The 22,064-nt window shown below is 43.0% G+C and overlaps 1 long non-coding RNA gene across 2 annotated transcripts in view; it reads right to left on the bottom strand.

Annotated features, from left to right (window-relative positions):
• The window catches only part of LOC135973175 (uncharacterized), a 114,425-nt gene extending 92,614 nt beyond the window's left edge, over positions 1-21,811 (bottom strand). The window contains exons 1-3 of one of the 2 annotated variants that reach the window (XR_010589880.1): positions 21,330-21,811; positions 2,682-2,799; positions 642-1,597 (exon numbers count right to left, since the gene is read on the bottom strand). This is a non-coding gene — a long non-coding RNA (uncharacterized LOC135973175). Of the gene's footprint in view, positions 1-641; positions 1,598-2,681; positions 2,800-21,329 lie in introns of those variants that run through there. The other variant, XR_010589879.1, reaches the window with a different exon arrangement.
• Between the last annotated feature and the right edge of the window lie 253 nt (positions 21,812-22,064).

Here is a 22,064-nt window from a genome sequence, read left to right as displayed (position 1 = left end):
CTGGACCCCAGGTTTCTTTGGGGCTCTCTTTTTTCGTGGTGATTTAACAGAACATAATTCATCATTGGCAATTTATTCTCGCATAGCAATCCAGAATACTAAACTCCTACTTGGTTTTAACCTCACTCAAAACTCTCACTTGAGTCACTGTGGGTTTTGCTTGAGTAACGACACAATAAAACTGAAGTTAGGACTCCAGACTTTGGCCCAGTTAGGCAGGCTAGCCAGGAAAGTATTTTCCCCCTCCCAAACATTTTTTGGTATGAAATAAGTTTTGCTGGGGGGACAGGGGGTCTTGAGGTTTTTTTGTTTGTTTTTTTACAATTCTTCTAAAAGTCAGGAAAATGCACTTGGGATTTCAGCACTTTCCTAAAAAGAGGGAGCCCCTCATCCATTCACACAGCTCCCCACGGTCTCCCCACTTTTGATTGTCTGGCTATACTGGGAGGTAACCAAGTGTATTCTCCATTACAAACCTTCATTATGTCACAAACAAAGCACATGCCTCCAGATGAAACTATTGATTCTGCATTCAGCACACCAATGGCAGGAGCCATAGTACATTCTGCAGGTTAGCAGAACCAGCAGTAATCACATCTGAAAATCCATGTAACTAGGGTACAGGCCTGGGGGGGGGGGGGGGAATGCAGAGTTACGCACTAACATGTGCCTTCTTGGTGGGTTTCTTAGAGCTTGTACTTCTAATATATCAATCCACCAGGTGTTCTAGTAAATGCAAATGTTAATGAGCGTGGTTTGTAACATTCTGTACCCCACTGGAATTAAATGTCAAACCAGCAGTTCTAGCGATATCATGGTGAATAATTTATCCAGTGATATACCCCATTCCTACAGGGTGCTTAAGCAATACAACATGCCAAGGAGAACATTTGAGAGTGATTGTAGCATGCCTCGGATGTTGGCTAAGGCCAAAGAGCGAATGACCTTGAGCACCCAAGATGTTCAATTAATTCCTTGAAACAGAATACCTAGAAGGCGTGTTAGGAAATGGAACATTAACATAGGGAAAACAATTGCATGCATTTACTGGGCATTATAAATAGCTATACAGTATTCCCAACATCCAGCCACGTGCAGTGTTCTAAAGCCATTTCATAACAACCATCAAGTGTATGAAACATCAAACAAACAAACATATTACTGAGAAATAAGGCCCAATTGCAATTATGATCTGATTTTCAAACACCCAAGTATGGGGTTGTTTGGATATCAGGCATTTCTGCTTTTACAGCCAACTCCAGGTCTACTGCTTCCCAAATCCTCTTCCATACTGTTTTAAGAGATTGCTCAGAAGATTTGTGAGATGCCATGGTCCCCAGTCTCGCCAGGATACAGATGGCATGCAGCTTTATATCTTCTCAACTGCTACAGCCTCCAGTGCCCAGAAGGAATAAGCAAACAGATGGAATGGAAGAGAAATGTGATGATGGTGCACAGAAGAAAACACTTTGAGGAGCTGGCCAATACACTGGCATCACCGCTGATTGAGGGCTTTCAACCCTCTCCTCTATCACAAAGATCTTGCCACTGTGATCCATTTCTTTTTCATCTGTGGGATACACTATTGCAAGTTGCTCTGTGTTGGGGTGATAAATAGACATCACAGAGAAGCAACTATTCATTCATCTCTCAGCAAACTACTTCGCCAACTACTCTACAGGCTTCCCATTCACTTCCAGACTGAATTCAAAGTCCTGGCCCTAATTTAAAAGATCCTCATCAGTTAGGACCTAGTTATCTCCATCTGCAACCCACCAAGACAATTGCATTCCACAAGGACAATCATAGAAGATTAGGGTTGGAAGATACCTCAGGAGGTCATCTTAGTCCAACCCCCTGCTCAAAGCAGGACCAACCCCAACTAAATCGTCCCAGCCAGGGCTTTATCAAGCTGGGCCTTAAAAACCTCTAAGGGTGGAGAATCCACCACCTCCCTAGGTAACCCATTCCAGTGCTTCACCACCCTCCTAGTGCAGCTGGACACACCCAGGTTCAGACTCTTGGGCCCTGAGGACTGCAGGATCCCATTGATGGAACTCCTTGCCAAACAAGATCAGACTGAGCCCCAGCTTGATCATAGTCAGACCAAACACAGGAGCTAGGAGTCAGATCAAACACCTTCTCTCAGTAACAGCCCCTCCTAAGCATCAATGATCAGTTGTGATGGTGAGAAATAAGAAAAGAGCTGAGTTTGCTGTGCTGGCAGCTAGAAAAATCATCTTTTGACCCGCAAACTGAGCATTTTGATCTGTAATCTTCCTATGATGTAATTTTAACAAGTTATAAGTAACAGCACTTTAACAAAATGTGCTTGTGGACTACGCTACCCAGAATCCTTAACTAAATGTTGGGTATATCTGCTTTGGTAGAGTGATAAAAATAAACTGTGGAACAATTATTAGCAATAAACCTCATGTAAAGATATTATATCAAATACACCTGTCTAGTTTCTAAACTAATGAGAATATATTAAATAAAAACAATTCCCATGTCTTGCTATGTACATGCGCACAGTATATATATAAAAACATGGGAATTGAATGTATCTTATATATTTGTCCTTATTAGTCTAGAATACAAATAATGAGCTCAGTTCTCATGTTTTGGCAAGTGAAGATTATGGGGTACTTGTAATTTAAGGTGGTTGCTCTGCACTGTACATGGTTTGTTTGGAAGAAGAACTCAAAGACTGAGATTTATGAGAGTCTTGTTACATCTCTGCATTGTAACAAAATCCAGCTTCATTTCCACTCCCTGGATCATCTGTTTTCCCAATTCCTGTCATGAGACAATGGGAAAATATCATAGAAAGCATCACTTTCCTCAAATACTGAACACAGAACTGTATTCAGTTATGGAAGATAGTAGCATCTGTAACACTAGTCCAGGGGTCGGCAACCTTTCAAAAGTGGTGTGCCGAGTCTTCATTTATTCACTCTAATTGAAGGTTTCGGGTGCCAGTAATACATTTTAACGTTTTTTAGAAGGTCTCTTTCTATAAGTCTATAATATATAACTAAACTATTGTTGTATGTAAAGTAAATAAGGTTTTTAAAATGTTTAAGAAGCTTCATTTAAAATTGAAATGCAGAGCCCCGCGGACTGTTGGCCAGGACCTGGGCAGTGTGAGTGCCACTGAAAATCAGCTCGCGTGCTGCCTTTGGCACACGTGCCATAGGTTGCCTACCCCTGCACTAGTCTGTGTCTCTCCCTGTTTTACTGTACAGCTTCAGCCTAGTATCTTCCACAGCTTTCTGCTGATTGGCTTCCTGCTGTAGAATTAAACATTAACTATAAATTATTCGGGGAAGGGAATGTCTGTTTCATACACTGCCTATCACAATGAGGCCAGGCCCTCTAGATGCTACCATCATAAAATAATAAAGAATCATAACTGAAGAAAGAGTACAGCTATCTTCCCATTCTCTCTGCATCGCAAATCAGTGCTTGAGAGCTCCTGCCTCACAGAGAGTTTTTTGGTTCCCAGTTCAGCTTGTCATTCAGTTTAAGTTTGAGGAAAGAAAATACAACAAGTCCCCAGGAATCCATAACCACCCTGATGCTTCTGGGCTGTAAAGCATCTCCAAAGCCATCTGCTTTCAGTCATTCTGAAATAAGTTCTGAAGAGTCAATTGTTTTCTCCTAGGAAGAATAAACACACAAGCTGCTATTCTCCTGATTTCCAGCAATTTTCTGCTGCGGGTAGATGTAGTTTAGGATTTTAGTTTGTGAGCCTTGTTCTCATCCAAAGAGTTTTGCAATATAAATTACCTCATTTTTACTGACTTGGATAACTGCTGCCTTTGAAAAAAAAAAGTATGTAAAGTCTGCAAGATTAATTCCCCCTTATCCTACCCGTTTAAAAAAGAACTTGGAACAATTGATAGTGATTAATCTCACTTGATATTTCTTTGGTTCTCGATTTGTTGATTTAAAGGCATTTGTTTCATGACTGATTGGTTTCAGTTTTTTGGGCAGCTGTCAGAGATCTGTATTTCACTATGGTTTGATTTGGCTTCCAAAGAGTTGGATTATTATTTTTACAGCTCGAAGTTTGGTGACTGGTTGAGATGGTTCTTTGAAAACCATATATATGTGAAACTGAAACCATCTCCAGATCAAGAAAAGACTCGCCTGGGCTGCTGTGGATGAATTATATGAAGAAGATATAGAAAAGGATAAAATAGTCTCTTTCTTTAAAGATGCCTGGCATGCACGCTGCACATATATGCAAACTCTGTGAGCCAAATCTGTGTCATTCCAATGGCTTTACTGATGTTATGTTAAGAATTAGGCCCTAAAAGCAGCATCACCTGCACTGTGAATTAAGCCATCCAAATTTTTCACTTCATTAAGGCCAGATTCTCCCACCCACAATCACAATGAGTAGTAGTTTAGCGAAAGATGTTTAAAGCTACTTAGGCAGCTAACTCCCACTAATTTCAATCTAAATTCCTTTTAAAAACCTGGCCTTAGTCTGTGAATAATCCAATTCAAATAAATGGGACCACTTCTAGAGGAAGGTACTACTCTGTTGAAGGGTGGCAGAATCTGGCCTTAAGTGAGTATAATAGGGAGAATAAAAAATAACCTCACAAATAAAAAGAGTAGGAGAGACTTTCAGTTAGTCAGACTGAACATCTTGAAGCTCTCCATCTTCAGCCTCCAACCTCATCTTTGTCAGCCTATAGGATGCCTTTGACACTGTCAACCACACTCTCCTTGAAATGCAACAGAGGGTCCTGTGGCACCTTTAAGACTAACAGAAGTATTGGGAGCATAAGCTTTTGTGGGTAAGAACCTCACTTCTTCAGATGCAAGTAATGGAAATCTCCAGAGGCAGATATAAATCAGTATGGAGATAATGAGGTTAGTTCAATCAGGGAGGGTGAGGCGCTCTGCTAGCAGTTGAGGTGTGAACACCAAGGGAGGAGAAACTGCTTCTGTAGTTGGATAGCCATTGGGAGAGCACCTCACCCTCCCTGATTGAACTAACCTCATTATCTCCATACTGATTTATATCTGCCTCTGGAGATTTCCATTACTTGCATCTGAAGAAGTGAGGTTCTTACCCACAAAAGCTTATGCTCCCAATACTTCTGTTAGTCTTAAAGGTGCCACAGGACCCTCTGTTGCTTTTTACAGATTCAGACTAACACGGCTACCCCTCTGATACTTGTCTCCTTGAAATATTGTCTTCCCTGGGTTTTCATAACTCCATCATCTCCTGATTCTCCTCCTTCCTTTCAGATGCTGCTTCAGTCTCTTTTGGTGGGTCCTTCTCCTCCACATGCCCTCTTTTGGTGGGAGTCCCTCCACCTTCTCCTCTCCTCCCTCTACACCAGATCACTGGGTGATCTCATCTACAAACACGACTTTAACTATCAGCTTTATGACATTGGCTCTCTCCATTCAGAACCTCTCTCCCTCCATCCAAACTAAAATATCGGTCTGTCTTTTCAGCATCCATCCATGGATGTCGAGTCATCAATTAAAACATGGGATGGGAAAGGCCTATTGGCTTTCAGAATCCATTTACCAGCAAGTGTACAATAAAGTTCCCCAAAAGAGTACATCTTTGATATGTGTTTTCATTTCTCCCTGTTGCATACAATACTAAAAGGTTTCCAGCAAATATTGTACCCTGTTTCTGGAGGTGCAGAGTGCTATTGAAAGCATAGGGAGGGTCCTGCTCCTGGAGGTGGGAGACACAGAGGTAGAGGGGGGTCTGGTTGGGTCCTGCCCCCAGGATGGCAGAGGATGGGAGGGGAGAAGGCTCTTCCACCAAAGGGTGTGACACTGTGAGGAGGTGCCACCTGAGGTGTGGTGTACTGGAGAGCAAGTTTGCCCCGCACTCACCCCACACATAGAAGCTCCTGGCCTGCAGGGCTTGGCTGTCACCACAGAATGTAGATAGGGCCTTCCCTCTGTGACACCACACCCTGACCCACATCCTTCCTGGTACTACTGGATTGCCTGCCCCGGACAGGGTGGCAGGCCAATCAGTGGTTGGGCCCTAGCCTGGGTGAGTGCCTTCTGGCTGTTTGGGTCAAGGGAGCAGCTGGAATGGGAGTCCTTCCAGGCAGGATGGCCCTGAGCCCCAGTTGCAAGCAGCTGACAAGGATGAACAGAGAAGGCTTGGGGGAAAATCACAGTGCCAGCAGGGCTAACTGAACATGGCTGACTAGCTCAAGGCCTCTTTGTCCCTTAAAGACACAAGCCACCCTGTTACATCACATCTAGACCTTCCCTTTCCCCTTGCTGTCCTTTCTGTTGTATAATACCTGAAATTGAGCACAATAGTGTACACATAGTGTAAATGAGAATAGAAGAGTGTTTAGGATAATGTATTTTGGCATGTGTTCTACCAGCGTACCCTTTCTGACCTCTTCTAGTATTCTTTTTTTAGCCTTTGGAACCATGGTCATAAGTCATTAGGACAACAGTTTCATGGTTCCAGCTACACTCCTAGGTCCACCTCTGTGGCATACTTCAAGCTAAGGGATGGTCTACCTTAGGAATCTACTTCAGTATAGCTTCATCTCTCAGGGATATGAAAAACCCACAACCCTGAGAGACAGAAACCCTGATGCAGACAGAGCTAGTTGACGGAAGAATCCTTCTGTTGACCTAGCTATCACTTCTCAGGGGGGTGGATTACCTAGGCCGATAGGAGAATCCCTCCCACTGGTGTAGGTAGGGTCTACACTGAAGCACTACAGCAGCACTGCTGCAGCTTAATCGCTGTAGCATCTTAAGTGTAGACATATCCTTAGCCTGTCAAACACATAGGGCTGAATTCAGCCCTAGTATCAGCAGCTTCAACTCAACAGACTTCAGTGGGGTTGGACCCACCCATAAATTCCCTTAGATGTGCAGTTATGAGCCATTTATCTACTCTTGTTCATGCCTAGGTAGATCTTTCAAATTTTGAGTCCTTTGCTCTACATCATTTTCTCATCCAGTTAGGTTAGTGTCACCTGCAAATCCGGGTGCCATATTAGCAGTAATTTCTTTTTCTACGACATTTAAGTGCAGAGTGGAATTAAACAGTGCTCATAAAAAAAAAGTATCTATGGTATGCCACTTCTTCTCCTGCTATCTTGCACCATTGCAATGCGCTTTCCATCACCCAATTAGTTCTTTATCCATAATGCCAGCTATCCCATACCCATTTACTTTGTGTATTAGCCTAGATATTGACAATAATGTGCCAAACACTGAATCATGTTTGCCGCTTCAATTGTCTGCTCTGCACATCACATTTTATTTTTAAAAAGGGAAGACAAAGATACTAGATCTTATGGAGTTTGTGACTGAGAAAAGTAGTTGGCAATGCCACAGGGCACTCTTCTTTGAGAAAGAGCACAACCCATTGTTGGGGAGAAAGCTTTTGACAGCTCTCCAGGTGTTTTAATCATGACAAAAGGTGCCACAGATGCTCATTAAGGACAGCAGGCCAAATTCATGCCTGGTGCAGCTCCACTGACTTCAACAGGGTTGCACCAGGTGTGGATTTAGCCCCACATATAAGATCCCACAGAGCTGTAGGCCAATGTCATGTCACAGTTCACTAATCATGGCAAGATAAAGCAGCAAAGCATTCCCATTGCTCATAAACTGGCAAGGACCCTCTATTGGCAGTGTTTTTGTTTACTCTCTATACGGAATGAAACACAGGAACTACCATGCTGGAACAGACCCAATGATCCACTTACTCTTACATTCTGTCTCAAGAAGTGGCCAATCCATGATGCTTAAAAGGAAGGCTAAAAACAAACAAACCCATAATGCACCTGGGTCAACTGTGCAATATTATATCCTGCACCTGGACAGTTGTGCAAAACTATACCACAATTACTATAATGTTGTACAATTTTAAATAAAATTATTCTGGAGAAATGTCTTCTTGACACCAGCAGGTGATCTGCTCATGCCCTGAAGCCTGAAGGATTGATATCCTGTGTCATTTCCTTTTTATCCTGACTAATCTAACTGCCGACAATATTTTTATTAAAATAAGTCATAACATCTTTGGATCCTTACTGCAGCACTGGGTCCCACGAATGAATTTAACATGGAATTAAATGGTAGCTCCCTTTATTTATCTTCTTAAACATGTTGCTTTTTAATTTCATCTGGTATCTTTTATTATGGAAAAATTAACATAAGATCCTTTCCCTGAGCTAATCATTATTTCACATTATTCCTGTCCCTTTTTCCTTGTCTTACTCGTCTCCACAATAATCCTGATCCTTTTAATTTCTTCCTAGAGAACCTCCCACCCCAAAACCTTTAATCATTTTTTTTCTTTTCTCTTCCATCTTTGTTCCATGGTTTCTTGGACAAACATTAGGGAGTTAAGGAATTTAATCAGGCAACTTCGCTTTAAACCAAGATTCTATTAATTCCTTGAAAATAATCATTATGTCCCACTAAAGTTAACAACACAAACCAATAAATCAGGGAAAATAATAAGAGTAGAATGATAACCCTTGGCTTGCTGTTCCTGAAGAAGGCGTGTGGAAAGTTGGCCCCAAAAACTACTGATACTACAGCAATTAATCAGGTTCTCTCTAAACTGTAGATATTTGTTTTATGGATGTGTCACTTTCCATTATCCAGAGTGGAATTCACAGGCAAGGGTTGTTGAGTTTTTTTGTTTTGTTTTTTTGCTTGTTTGTTCATTTGTTTTGTTTTGTTTTTTGCAGACTGATTTTGCAACATATCACTCGATCAAAAGAAAATACAATCAAATCCACAATTTGTCCAATTTCTGCCATCTCTATCGAACAAGCACAACATAAATTCTACAGCTCTGAGCCTGATGGAACATGGCAACCCCAGGACTTTCAATCAGTTAATTAGTAAGGATTTACCCCCCCCCCTTTTTTTTTCTTTATTTTAAATCGCTGGAATATGGAAATATTTAGCTTATTCCAATTTTGTACTTATTTATTTTTAAAAGCCATTTTCAGATTAAGGCGTTTGGATTGCTGAGAAAAAAAAGTGTCCATCCCAAAGCTAAAACATTTTAAGGACTAACTGCCTTTTCTGGCAACTGCACCGTTCTTGTTGGTGATTAATTAGCATTCACACTCCTGTTGTGTTCTTTGCCAAGCTAGTTACCAGCCACAATGTAGCCTTGTGCAAACTGCACCCACCCTCTAGTGGGATGAGGAAAAACTGCCTCTTTCTGATGCAGAAAGATACTTTGAAGCTGGAAAAATATTCGCTTAGAGTAGACCATGTGTCCTAACAAACACCCTTCCTTTCTTTCCACCCCCTCTCACACATGCACCAATAAGGGATGCTAGGCTCTGAACAGATATAGTTATGGCCCAGATTCATTTCTCTGGCAATCTTTTGCCGCAATCTTGTCAGGCTCCCGCTTAGCTCACACTGATCAGATAAGGTAGATTTTAACCAGAATTTCATAGATTACCAGCCAGTGAGTAGTCCAATTAATCATGCAACAAAATGGCATCTTTTTTTTATTTCAGCAAAAGTTGGAGGGAGCCCATTTTTCTTCAATGTATTCAGTAGCTTGATGTCACTGAAACTGAAGAACAGGAAGTTAACGCTAAATAAATTCTACTGTGATTGTAGTACGAGCTGTGAAAAAGGAAGCAGGGTTGTAGCTAGATTCAAAGCACGTTCTAAGTAAGCTTTATACAAAATAACAGGCAGGCAGTGCTTCAAAGGAATGTTTCTTGAACAGAGAAGGCCAGATTTTGGTCTCGGTCACATCCACATTAATTAGGGTGACCATATGGCCCGTTTTGGCCGGGACAGTCCCTTTTTTAAGCCCTGTCCAGGCTGCCCCAACTTTTTTGGCAAAAGTGGGCATTTGTCCCGTTTGCTCTTGCCAACGCAAATGGGACAAATGCCCACTTTTGCCAAAAAAGTGGCATGTGGAGGAACGTGCAGCAGGGGTGAGCAGTGATGCCAGCCCCATGTGGGGGGGAGGCAGGAGTCTGGCGGGGGCAGGCAGGGCTTGAGCAAGCAGTGACGCCAAACCCAGCCTTTGGGAAATATGGTCACCCTATCTAGTATGTGTCTCACTACTCGCCGGAGCCCTGCCTGCCGCCTGCATGGGGAGGGGGGCTTGAGCCAGCCCTGCATGGGGGAGGGGGAGGCAGACGAGTGGCTCGGGCGAGCCCCTTGGGGGGGGGGGGTGAGCGGTAGCATGCAGTATCCTGTTTTCCCTTTGAGAAATACGGTCACCCTAATGTTAATCCAAGTAACCCCAGTGAAATCTGCGGAGTCTGAAATCTGGCCCAGAATGAACAGGGAAAGGTAAGACGGAAGACATACAATTAAGTAGAAATACCAGGAACCATATCCTACCCTCAGTTATGTCAGTGTAATTCCCAAGTAAATCCACTGACTTTGATTAAAGTCCTTAAGGATTTTAATCTACAAAACAGTGACGAAATATTCCAGACATTTTGTCCATGACATGCACGACATACACAGATGACAGGAGAGTGAAGGAAGAAATAAAACAGCCAAGAGCACTTAAGAACAAGATGTGACCTGAAGCAACTGAACAAAAATGAACTATGATCTCCTCCTAAAAAGGATGCAGTCACCAAACTCAGAAACACTGCAAGTCCACAGTCCAGAATGGGAACCGTGCCAAGCAAAGGCGAAAAAATAAAGCCAACTTTCATAGATTTCCACCAGAAAACGAGGAAACCATTGGCTTGATATCTCTCCCCCTACCCTCCAACCCCATTTTCAGTCTTCTGCAGAAAGTATAGCCTGTGTGCCCAGGAGGTGATGAAATCCCTAATACTGTATAGCACATGGGGAATTCAGAGGATTGCAAAACAGGATGCTTCGTGGAGGAAATACAGTCTCAACAAGCAAAAGGTTCAAGTACGGTACATCTCACAATGATGTAAGGGCTTGACTATGCACCTCATTTAAAGCCCAGCTTAGTGTGTTTAATTCTAGTAGAACTAATAGGCAACACCTGCTGCAATGAAAACAATTTCCGTCCCTCAACTGCAACAGAAGTGTTTATCTTTTGAATTAGAAAATGTTTCTCTAATGTCTGAACAAGACTCCAGAGACATGAACATATGCTCAGAATTGACATTTCTGCACATTAGATAGCCTATGAAAATGAGAATTAAAAAAACCTGGTCTGGTCAAACAGATCCTCCAGTAAAGCCATTAAATACAAATTACAGTGAGGTACAATTAATGTATTCATGTCTCTTTCCTTATTGCCTGTGCTCTTCTTTGCTGTTTTTCAGTAGAACAGATTGGGCAAAATTCTGAGATCCTTACTCGGAATTTCCACAGCCATCACTCAGGCAAAGTTCCTATTGACTTCAATGGGAATTTTGCCCAGGTAAGGGCTTCAAGAGTTGGTCCCTTGATTTTAGTTACTAATTTTTTTATTAAAGGTTAAACAAATCTGTTGACAGCACAAGCTATTTTCTTATGTAAGCAGTGAAAGGGAGGGTGTCAGATATACAAGATAAAACAACAAGGTAAAGTCAAGGTATAGGTCATGGGTTAAAGTACAGCTGGAGTACAGACTGAACCAGCTCCTGAGCTCTTACCTCATCCTTCCTCAGGCAGAACTTCAATTAAAATCAGTTGAAGTTTTGTCTGAGTAAGGACAGAGTAAAACCTGAGTAAGGCCCTCAGGGCTGAAACCCGGAGGCTCTTTGATTATAAGGGACTTTAGCTATTCAGCCCATAGCAAGCTGTATCTTTACATCTCTTGCTTGATAAATTAGCGATCATTATAAGGTTCCTTAGGTAAGGCACTCATTGTCTTTCACTGAAACGATAAGGGACACAGGTCTCAGGCCTGATCAACAAGGCTGAATGTGTGTGAAAATTTAGAGTATGCAGCTGAGTGATGAAATATTATTCATTTTGAATATGCGGGGATTGAGTTTGTTAAAATAATGAATTCGAATGGGCAGTCCAGACCTGTCCAATAAGAACAGGCTACTCAAGGAGTAATTAGAATAAGCTATTAAAGTTTGAAAGTGGTTTACAGAGTCTTTAAATACTGGTTGTACAGTGTACTGTCAAGTCAGATGGTTCAATCAGACCCCCAGCTGTACCTTATACACAGCCTCGAGCATTAGAATCCATTTGTTTTTGAGAATGGGAATGTCAGACAGGACAGGTGAGGTATTTCCCAATATTTTCTGAACAATGCTATAGGATTTTTTTTACTATCCACCTGCTTAGCCACCAGAAAGCTGAGTTTAAAATTTCAACCAAAAAGACATTAACCTAAAGTCTGATGTGAGTTTTCAACTTGCACATCTGATCAGAGGTGAAAATGCTCCCAATTCAGTTCAGCAGAATGGCACATTATTGATTTGGGGAATCAGCCTGTAGCTTCTAAATCAACTTCTTGGGAAAATCTATTTTTTGTTATATGAAATTGCACTTCAAGAGACACATGGTAGCTCCCTCTTAAACAGCAGCATATATATGGAATTCATCCATCTCAGAGATCTGAAGATTCCTTTTAGCCTGGCCTATATAACAATTTAAACACTGTTAACATGGAATAGATCATCAACTCCACAACAGTCAACGGTGTCCAAGACTTTTTACATAAGTGTGCTGTGTCCTACACGTTAGACAAATTTAGGATTTGATCCAACTTCCTCTGAAGCCAGTGGAAAGACTCCAACTGACTTCAATGAGAGATGGATTGGGCTGCAGGGATTCAGCTACATTTACTGTTAATCATGTAGCTTATCAGTCAATTAGAGGAACAATCTTCCTTATGAAGTCAATGTTTATCTGTTCAAGGCTTTGGAATAGGTCCACTAAATATAGACTGCGTCCTTTCTTCCTTAACCATCCTTTTTTCCTTGCATAGATAACTTAAAAGGACATTGTCAAGGTTAGTAGACCTCAAATCTGATGCATTTTTGTCTTCTATTCACAAAAATCCATGTACTTTTTAAATGTGTTTTTCCCCTTTAAACAAATGCTTCAGTGCTTTCAAAACGAAAAAACCCACTGTCAGTAGCTCAGCACTCACAAGCAACCCTATGGTAACAAGCCACAGACCAGCTCTATTCATGGTATAAATAGTGTATAATAATGTCAGCAAATGGCCCAACATATCTAATCCAGGAGTGTCTATTCAGAGTGAACATTTAGCATGGCTCATTTCATTTGCAGAGCAAGAGTTGGTTCTGGGCTGATCTTCTTGGGGAATATCAGCAATAACAGCATAATGTCCCATCCTCCATTATATGGGAAACAAACCCATCACAAAAAATCTGATGGGAATGACAAACCCAGTTCAAAATTAAAAAATAAACAAAGTTCTATATGCACAAGTGTCTGAGCTTTCAGTTTAAAATAAAAATGGAAAGCAGAAAGATAATGAAAGAGAGAGAGGTTACTTATACACCTCTACCCCGATATAATGCGACCCGATATAACACCAATTCGGATATAACGCGGTAAAGCAGCGCTCCGGGGGTGGGGGTAGGGCTGCGCACTCCAGTGGTTCAAACCAAGTTCGATATAACGCGGTTTCACCTATAACGAAGTAAGATTTTTTGGCTCCCGAGGACAGGAGGTGTATATCGAGGTAGAGGTGTATTGCAGATTCCTGCTGCAGATTTGGGATGCTAAAGAATAACTGGACATAAACCTGAAAATACACACACAGACACTAAGATAGGATCCCAAATGAAAGCTAGTTTTCCCCCCAGACAGTTATGGGAAAATATAAAGTCAGGGCTTACATAGCAGAACAAAGCGTTCAACATGTTCCTGTTACAGCGGAAAGTGTTAACCTGGGGCTAAGCAGGAAGAAGGAAAACAAACAGATATTGGGCTTGATGCTAAGCCCAATGAATCAATAGAAAGCCTTCAATTGACCCCAAAGCCCACCCTCCCACACACACACACTTGTATTTTAGTGTATATTTGCACCTCTGCTACAGACTCTGCCCAAGGTGTGAGGAGACTCTCGGCAAAGGGGGATGGGAAGGGATCAGTGCCTTGTGCAGAGCTCTCTGCTCATAGAGAGGGGAAGGCAGCCCTTAGCCTTCCCAGGCTGGTTCCTTTTCCAGTCCCTCTGCAGAAAGTCCTGTAAGGTTAGGATTGGTGCAGTTGGAGCAGCAGGCACATGGATTTGTGTTTCCCTCGCCCTGCTGTTCTCCTTCAGCAGCTGCATTGCAGAGTGATCCTCTTTGCAGCTGAGCTCTGGCTGGCCACTTCACTCCCCACTTTCAGCGAGAGGCTCTGCTGAAAGAAAGTGCCATTGTGTACAGTGCTGGGCAGTGGCACGTCCTCTTATTCTGCATTGGCTGGATCCGAGGGGAGTGTCCCAAGGGGTGGGCTCAGTGAGGAGGAATGAGCTTCTCTCTGAAGCTCCCCCCTGGGCAAATGCTTGCTGTATTGCAGAGACCTCAACTTTCTGATTTGTGTAACTTGCTCTGCCAATACAGTCTATTTGAATTTGAGCCTGAGAAAGAGATGCTTGGATCCTGCCCTAGGAAAGCCCGAATCTCTGTCAGCCAGAGTTTTCATCTAACCACCTGGAAAGGTGTGAAAGTGGCCTGGGGAAGGAGGGAGGGCAAGGACCACAGAATAGGTGAGGAATTATAGTGATTAGCCGTGCAGACAAGGGGATTTCAGAGTCTAAGCTATGTCTACACTACACATCTTTCAGTGGGACAGCTGTACCACTGCAACTGCACTGCTGTAAGGTATCCCTTGTAGCCACTCTATGCCAACAGGAGAGAGCTCTCTCATCAGCATAATTAGACCACCCCCAAGGAGCAGCAGTAGCTATGTTGGCAGGAGAACATCTCCTGCTGACATAGCGCTGTCCACACCAGTGCTTTTGTCAGTGAAACTTAGGTCAGTCAAGGGTTGGTTTTTCACCCACCCAACCGACAGAAGTTTCACTGACAAAAGCGCCTGTGTGGACAGCACTATGTAGGCAGGAGATGCTCTCCCGCAGACATAGCTACTGCTGCTCACTCTGGAGGGTTTAATTATGCCAACGGGAGAGAGGTCTCCCATCAGCACAGAGCAGCTACACAAGAGACCTTACAGTGGAGCAGCTGCATTAGTACAGCTGTGCCTCTGGAAGGTCTGTAATGTAGACATAGCCTAAGGACCTGCTGAGGCCAGCTCATACCAACACCAGCACTGACTAGTAATGAGACTGCAAGTTCCAGCTGCTATCAGGCATAATAACCTTGTACTGAAAAAGCAAAGCTCATGAATATTCCCATAGGAAATGACAGTCTCCTTTAATAAAGAAGAAATCGGGTTTTTTTAAACATCCAAATAAAATAATCAATATGGTTGTAAGTTAAAGTTTATAGGAGATTCTGGTTTACAAAAGGGGAAGGGGAATAAACAGCTACTGAAAATACAATAAGAGAACATGCTTCTCAGAGAGGGCCAAGTCCAGGAAATCAGCATGCAGCCAGAGCATCTGCAGTTCTCCCTGGGAAACCCTCACCCACCGGCCATGGACCCACTCCATGACCACTACTGCAGCACCAACGCTGCAGTAACTCCTGCAGATGCGCACCAGATGCACTGATCCCAACCAGCCTTATGGGCGAAACAGGAATGGGTTGAGTCCATATTTGGATGGGAGGCCTCCAAGGAAGTACACCTGGTTGCTGCAGAAAGGGCTGCTCACAGCCCAGTGTTGGGATATGCCATGCTGCTAGAGTGGTCAGATCCTGAAAGAGATATAAAATCAAAGTCTTGACCACTGGTGGTCAGTAAAGATCCCATGGCACTTTTGGTAAACCCATAGATATTAACCGAGTACTCTGGGAAAATTCAAACTTGGATAGTTACGTTTTGCCTACCTAACTTCAGTGTCATTTGGAGAGAGTGTACAGTTCCAAGTGGCTACGTTATTCTTCTTTTCCTGTGCTAAACTGTTATGGAATGTTGCTTTTTGCTGTTCGGCAGCTTCTTCCCCCCCCGAGAAGGTGGCTGCCTTTTAATGATAGGTGAAGTGATCACTAACCTACCTTACAGGGGTGGTTTGCAGGTTGACCTGTGACATTAATGGGTGCAACTCCCATTCACGTAAGTAGAGCTTGAACCAGCTTACACCAGGGCTGAGTTTGGTTGAAGGCTTCTGAAGCACTCGGAGATCCTTTGATGAAAGATGCTAGCAAAGGGCAAAGTACTATTATTATAAAACCTTTCAGCAATCTGATCCTGAGGCCACCCAGAGGCCAGGTTGATCCCTAGTACATCTTACACCAGTTTCAAGTCTGTTCTAAGCTATGCCCAGTTGCAACAACCCTCAAAAATGGGGTTTGGCAACTGGGGATAGCCAGGGTGCAAAGGTGCTGGGCCCAGCTTCCAGCATGCTCCCAGAGCCCAGGGCTGCAAGAGGACTAACACAGAGACATCCTACTGGCCATACACCACCTGGTGAGCCCCCTTTATTCAGGTGGTTGAGCTGGGTTTCTGGTTGCTTTGTGCCACTGGAGCAAGATCTGGCTCAATATTTCTAGCTCTTCAGTCAAGGGGCAGGTTGCTTGCCATTTTGTATATAGTATCCTGTATAGTATCATAAGAGGCTGGGAAGTTTATCTGGATTGACCCCTGCCTGCTGGGAATGCCGCTTTTAGTCTCATTGGTCAGCCTGAGTTAACACTTCCAGGAACACCCCAGAGCTATCAGCAAAACTGCTGGGGAGAAAAAAAGTATGAAGGCAGAGGTGGCACCAAGGAGATCTGACTCAGCAAAACGAGCTAAGCACTAGCTGTCCAAATAGGACCTGGCTAGACACACGAGCTCTGAAAGGAAAAGGGAGAAAGAAGGAAAAGAGGCCTGGGAGACAGGATAAGCCTACGGGCGTTGATGTTCTCATACCACACATTCCACCCCTGCGGTCAGCTCTGTCTGAGCCACTTACCCAGCATCCAGTTTGTTCTTGTGGATTATCAGGAAACATGAACCCTGAAAGAATATGTACTGAAAGCTCATCCCACAATATTAAAGCTAATATCTATCATGTCAATTACTCTCTTTATTCATTCTGTCAGTTATGATCATCTGACTATTAGCTACTTACACAGGATATCCTTATGCTTTTCTCCATCCCTGTCTGTCCTATCAAATGCTGTCATGGTTTCATGAGTCTATCTAAAGATTAAAAAAACCCAAACATCTGTATTTTGAAACAATCTGTATTACATAAGCATAATACAATATGCGCTAATTAATATAACATATGGCACTTGATGGTTGGTCGCTGAATATGGAACCATGATCAGTTGTATAAAAGAACATTGTCAAAGTATTTTATGATACATACACTTTTATCATTTTTATTTAGGTCAAATGTAGGGCCTGATCCTACAGGCCATATGCAGGTAAAATTCCCATTGACTTCAAGATCAGACAATTGATGGTACATTTTATAGCATTAGCACTATGCAGCAGATTTTATTTTGAATTTGCTTTTGCTACTCTCCATGCCTCTATTTTCCTATCTGTACAAAGGGGATAATAATACTTATAGCAGGGAAGGAGGGTCAGATTGCTTGCATTGGTAAAGCACTTTGAAGAAGAGAAGCGCTATAAATTCACAGGGTTAAATCCTCTTCCTGCACCAACGCTCAGAAGCTGAGCTTGTCACAGGGAGTGGTCCAAAGGGTTGGGAAAGATTCCTCATGCTTCAAGGCATGGAGCCACACAGTGACAGATGCTGCTGCCATAAGGCAACCCTTGTCCTTGTTTGGCTCTTACTCCATGGATGGTAATGTTTGGTGAAACTGCAGAGTGGTTGTTTGCCAAGTTTCAGCCCTGCTTCTTCCCCATCTTCCAAACCCCACTGCACAGGGACTCCCCTCTTCCCAGAACTCTAAAGTGCTTTAAACCAATTAGATGGCCTGTGAGGTGAGGAAGTTTTCTGGAACCCATTATACAGATGGGGAAAACAGAGGCACAGTGCAGTTAAGGGAGTAGGATAGTCAGTCTGTACAGAGCAGGGGAAGGTACTCCCCAGGTTTGGCTAGAACAGTTGGATTAGAGGTTACTGTTCAATGCTATTAACCAAATCCGAATGATGGGACGAAGTTGGTCTTTTTGGATCTTTGTTCCAAATGGCTATAAGATGCATTCCTGTGCAGAAGATTGACCCAAGACCTTCAATACCACTTAAGCTGTGCATGTTGGGACCCTGGGCAGAGCAAAATGCAGAGAGGTCTTTGCACCACCTGTGCAACCTGGAGTGTTTGGTGGCAGGGGAAGGGAACTGCACTTACTCTATATAAGCACTTTGGAGGAAGGGTTATGTGAATTGTGACTACACAGGTCCAGTGGACCACAGCCCTTCATAGGGTGGGGCAGAGGTGCTTGGATTGCAAGCCACAGCCTATTCATGGCTGGAGGGAAGAATTGAATTCCATTCAAACCCTCTTTCCCTGCATAAAAATCTCATTATTTCAGGGGAGGCAGGGGAATGGATTTCATCTTTGGAGAGTTCTCAAATGCAGCAACATCGGAATGTTCTCATCCCATTTTGGGGACGGATCTGTAGTAGTTTACATTAAAAAAAAAACCCTGAAATTATCATTTCTAGAAGTGATAAACAACCATGTATGGTCCTGCACCGACAAGCCCAGTTGTAATCCAATCTCTACTTTCTGCTGACTAGCTGAGCTCTCGTGGTCTGTTATGGCAGTGGAACCCCTCAATACAATTATAGCCTTTTATTCAGCTCTAAACCACGTATTATTATGAATATTAAACCAGTTCAAATTGTCCATCAGTCCTGCCGTAACATTAGACAAAGCCTTTAGCAATTACCTATCTCTTCCAAGAATGTGTTTTCATTGGCATTAAACCCACTGAAAGCAAGCGTGTATGTATGTTGATCTACTTTGCATAAAGTACTCTGCCATGTGCTTGGATAATGTATAATCAGTGTTAACTAGCACCACCATCACTTTAAGCACATTGAAATAAAAGGTTACCACAAATAGGAAAATGCCGTCATGGCCAGATGCCCCCAAATAAAAAGGCATCACAATGAAATTAGGAATATATATATATATGGAAATGGATAAAGCAGAAAAAGTGCATAGGAACAGCTGAGCTGCAAGCTACTATAACACTGGCACCAAACAATAATTTGGACTTGATTATCAAACACGCGCACACACATGTAGAGTGGTAATTAATTTAAGCTGCAATCCTGTAACTGGACCAGCAGGGGCAGTCCCGCTGCATTCACGCTAAGCCCCAATGAAGTCAATTGATCCAGTTGCAGAATCAGGGGCCTTAGATTTTGTTGTTTTTTTAAAACACAAGACCTGTTCGTAAATGCCCATTTTGCATCCAGAAAAAGCAAGAAAATTCAGCAATGAGACCTTAACGCCAGGATTTTGCTCACCACATTCTGCTTTGGGTTCTGCAATGTATTGTCTGCAATTCCTGACAAGCCTAAAGAGATTCCCCAGTCCTAACTGCTAGTGCTTAACCAATAACGCTCTACCTATTTCATACTTGTGTGTAACGTGTATGCCTGGATTTGGATTTTTTTAATTGTTGATTTCGGTTAACAGTAAATCAATATTCAAACAGCAACACTGCTGAGCCATAAACTGTTGCCTCTAGGTCATGGATGGACCTATGCGAGAATTCTCCTAGCAGATAGGGTGTGCTGCATGACAGAGCTTCTGCCTTGACACCAAAAAGTAAGGAGAGAGGTGACTTTCAACATGAAACTGTGGCAAGGGCATAAGAGCAGTTAGCGCTGAGGGCGAGAGCTGACTTGACCTGCACTTAAAAATCCTGGGTGTGGAATACAGGTTTTCACAAAGGAGAGTTATACCAGTATAACTATACCTGTAAATTGCCCCACATAGACAAGCACTAAGGCTCAAATTTTTAAAAGGTATTTAGGTGTGCTATTCATTGCAATGTCTATCTGATTTTTTTCCCTTTATCTTCCCACACCCTCAGGTGCATAGGGCATCCAGTTTCTGCTGTTATTTCAGTTTTGTGTTGGTCTGCTCAGGCTCCTGAGTGTCATGTTGATGCATTTGGTTTCTTTCTCTATTGTCTTGTAGAATGTTTCTCTAGGGTACCCTCTTTTTCTAGGTGGTGTCCACGTTATCACTTGAGGTGGATGTCATATTGGTGGCATCCTTAAAGCTTGTCCTAAATATGTCCATCATCTTCGTCATCTTACCACATTTAATGCTTTAGATTGGTTTGCTCCCTTTACAATTTTTCATGTTGAAGACACTCTTTCCAAGGAGCTCTGAAGATCTTTCACAGACATTTACTTTGTAATGTGCTGATCATCAGAGTCTGTCGGAGCTTGTCCTGACTCTGATCCATAAAGGAAGACAGACATGATGCCAGTGTTAAAAACTGTGTGTGTCAGTGCCAATAGTGCTACTTTTTCACATGGAAAGTTGTTTGCTGCTTTTGATATTCATTACTTGACATTTAGCATGATCTCATCAACATTCCACATCTCACTCCCTAGATAGGTAAAATGACTGACTTCTTCTAGTGTTTCTCTGTCTACCCTGATGATAGCTTTTGGGATGTTGGTAGCCACATATTTTGTCTTCCCCTTGTTGATGAACAAACCAACTTGTTTTGCTATGTCTGCCAAAAGCTGGGTCTTTTCTTCCATTAAGAAATGCGTTGAAGTAAGCAGGACAATCTCCTCAGCAAAAATGAAGTCATCTAATTGTGGTTTATCATTTGTCCATAAATTTCCTCTTAGTACAGAAGAGCAAAGCAAAAGATGGGCTGAACATTCCCAGGCTGTTTTTAAATAGACCAGGCCCAAGCAAACTACTACAAATATGTAATGAAGACCTGCTACCAGAGCTTGATATTGATTTAGGAGATATTGCAATACAAGAAGATAGGAAAGCCATCAGTAAACTCAAACATGAAAAAACAACTGGAGATGATAACATTGCTTTAAGCATCTCTCCAGTAAGTGACAACATGCCTAACTGTTTTAGGAGCCTAAATCTCATTTTAAAAGATATTTAGGCACTTAGGGGCCAAAATCCCATTGACAGTGGATGGGATTTAGGCTCTAACTGCCTAAGTCATTTTGAAAATGACATTTAGGCTTCTAAATCAGTTAGGCACTGCTGCACTGAGTGTGGCAACACCTAAATACCTTCAAAAATCAGAGCCTAAGTCATGTTTTGCAGGTCTGACCTGGACATTTGGCCGTCCTAGCATGCTGGACAACAGCATATGTTCTAGCCTGGATGCAAGTTAGGACTGAGACGCATGGAGGGGGTACCACAGGGTCCACTCACCATTAGGGAGCCTCCTCCTGGCTGCTCTGGGAATTAACTCCTTCCAGGTCCAGTGCCCCCTTCTGCCACTCATTCACACACCCACTGTCTCTCTCTTTCTGCAACTCAAGGTGTTCTCTCTCCATGGCTTGGTCTTCCAGCCAGATCACGATAGTCCTCCTCTCCCAGAGTACCAAAGTCCCACTGGACAACTGTCCTAGGCAGTCTTCTGTGCTGCTGCCTGGACTGCACCACTACCCCAGTGGTTGGTAGGGGAACCCAGGCCTGCTCCCTACTCCAGGTTCCAGTGCAGGAACCCTACAACCAGCAGCACTGTCCTAAAGCTTGATACTGTTTCCCTAGGCCACTTTCTGCTTCATCTCTATGAGGCTCTTTCAACTCTTCCCTCAGGGTCAGGACCCCAGGGCTTCTATCTTCCCCCTAGTTTCCACCATCCTTTCTCTAAGGCTTACAAGTGATTACAGGCCTCCACACTGCAGCCCCCTGCTCTCCATTTCCTAGTTTTATACCAGCTCAGCCTGTTCCTGTCCAGCTGGGCTCCATCTTCTATTAGGGCTTGCCTAGCCAGTCTAATTCTCCCCCAGGTGCAGCCTATCTTGTTAATTTGCCCCTTCCCAGCCATGTTAACCCTTCCAGGTGAGGGGTGTAGGGTCATTAGAGAATGGGCAGAACAGAAATGGCAGGGAGTCGTAATCAAGGGGTGAAGGGGAAAAATAAATGCAGCAAAATTAATTA

This window comes from Chrysemys picta, chromosome 8 (assembly GCF_011386835.1).
Source record: "Chrysemys picta bellii isolate R12L10 chromosome 8, ASM1138683v2, whole genome shotgun sequence".
Lineage (NCBI taxonomy): Eukaryota > Metazoa > Chordata > Testudines > Emydidae > Chrysemys > Chrysemys picta.
This window is presented reverse-complemented; position numbering and strand designations above follow the sequence as displayed.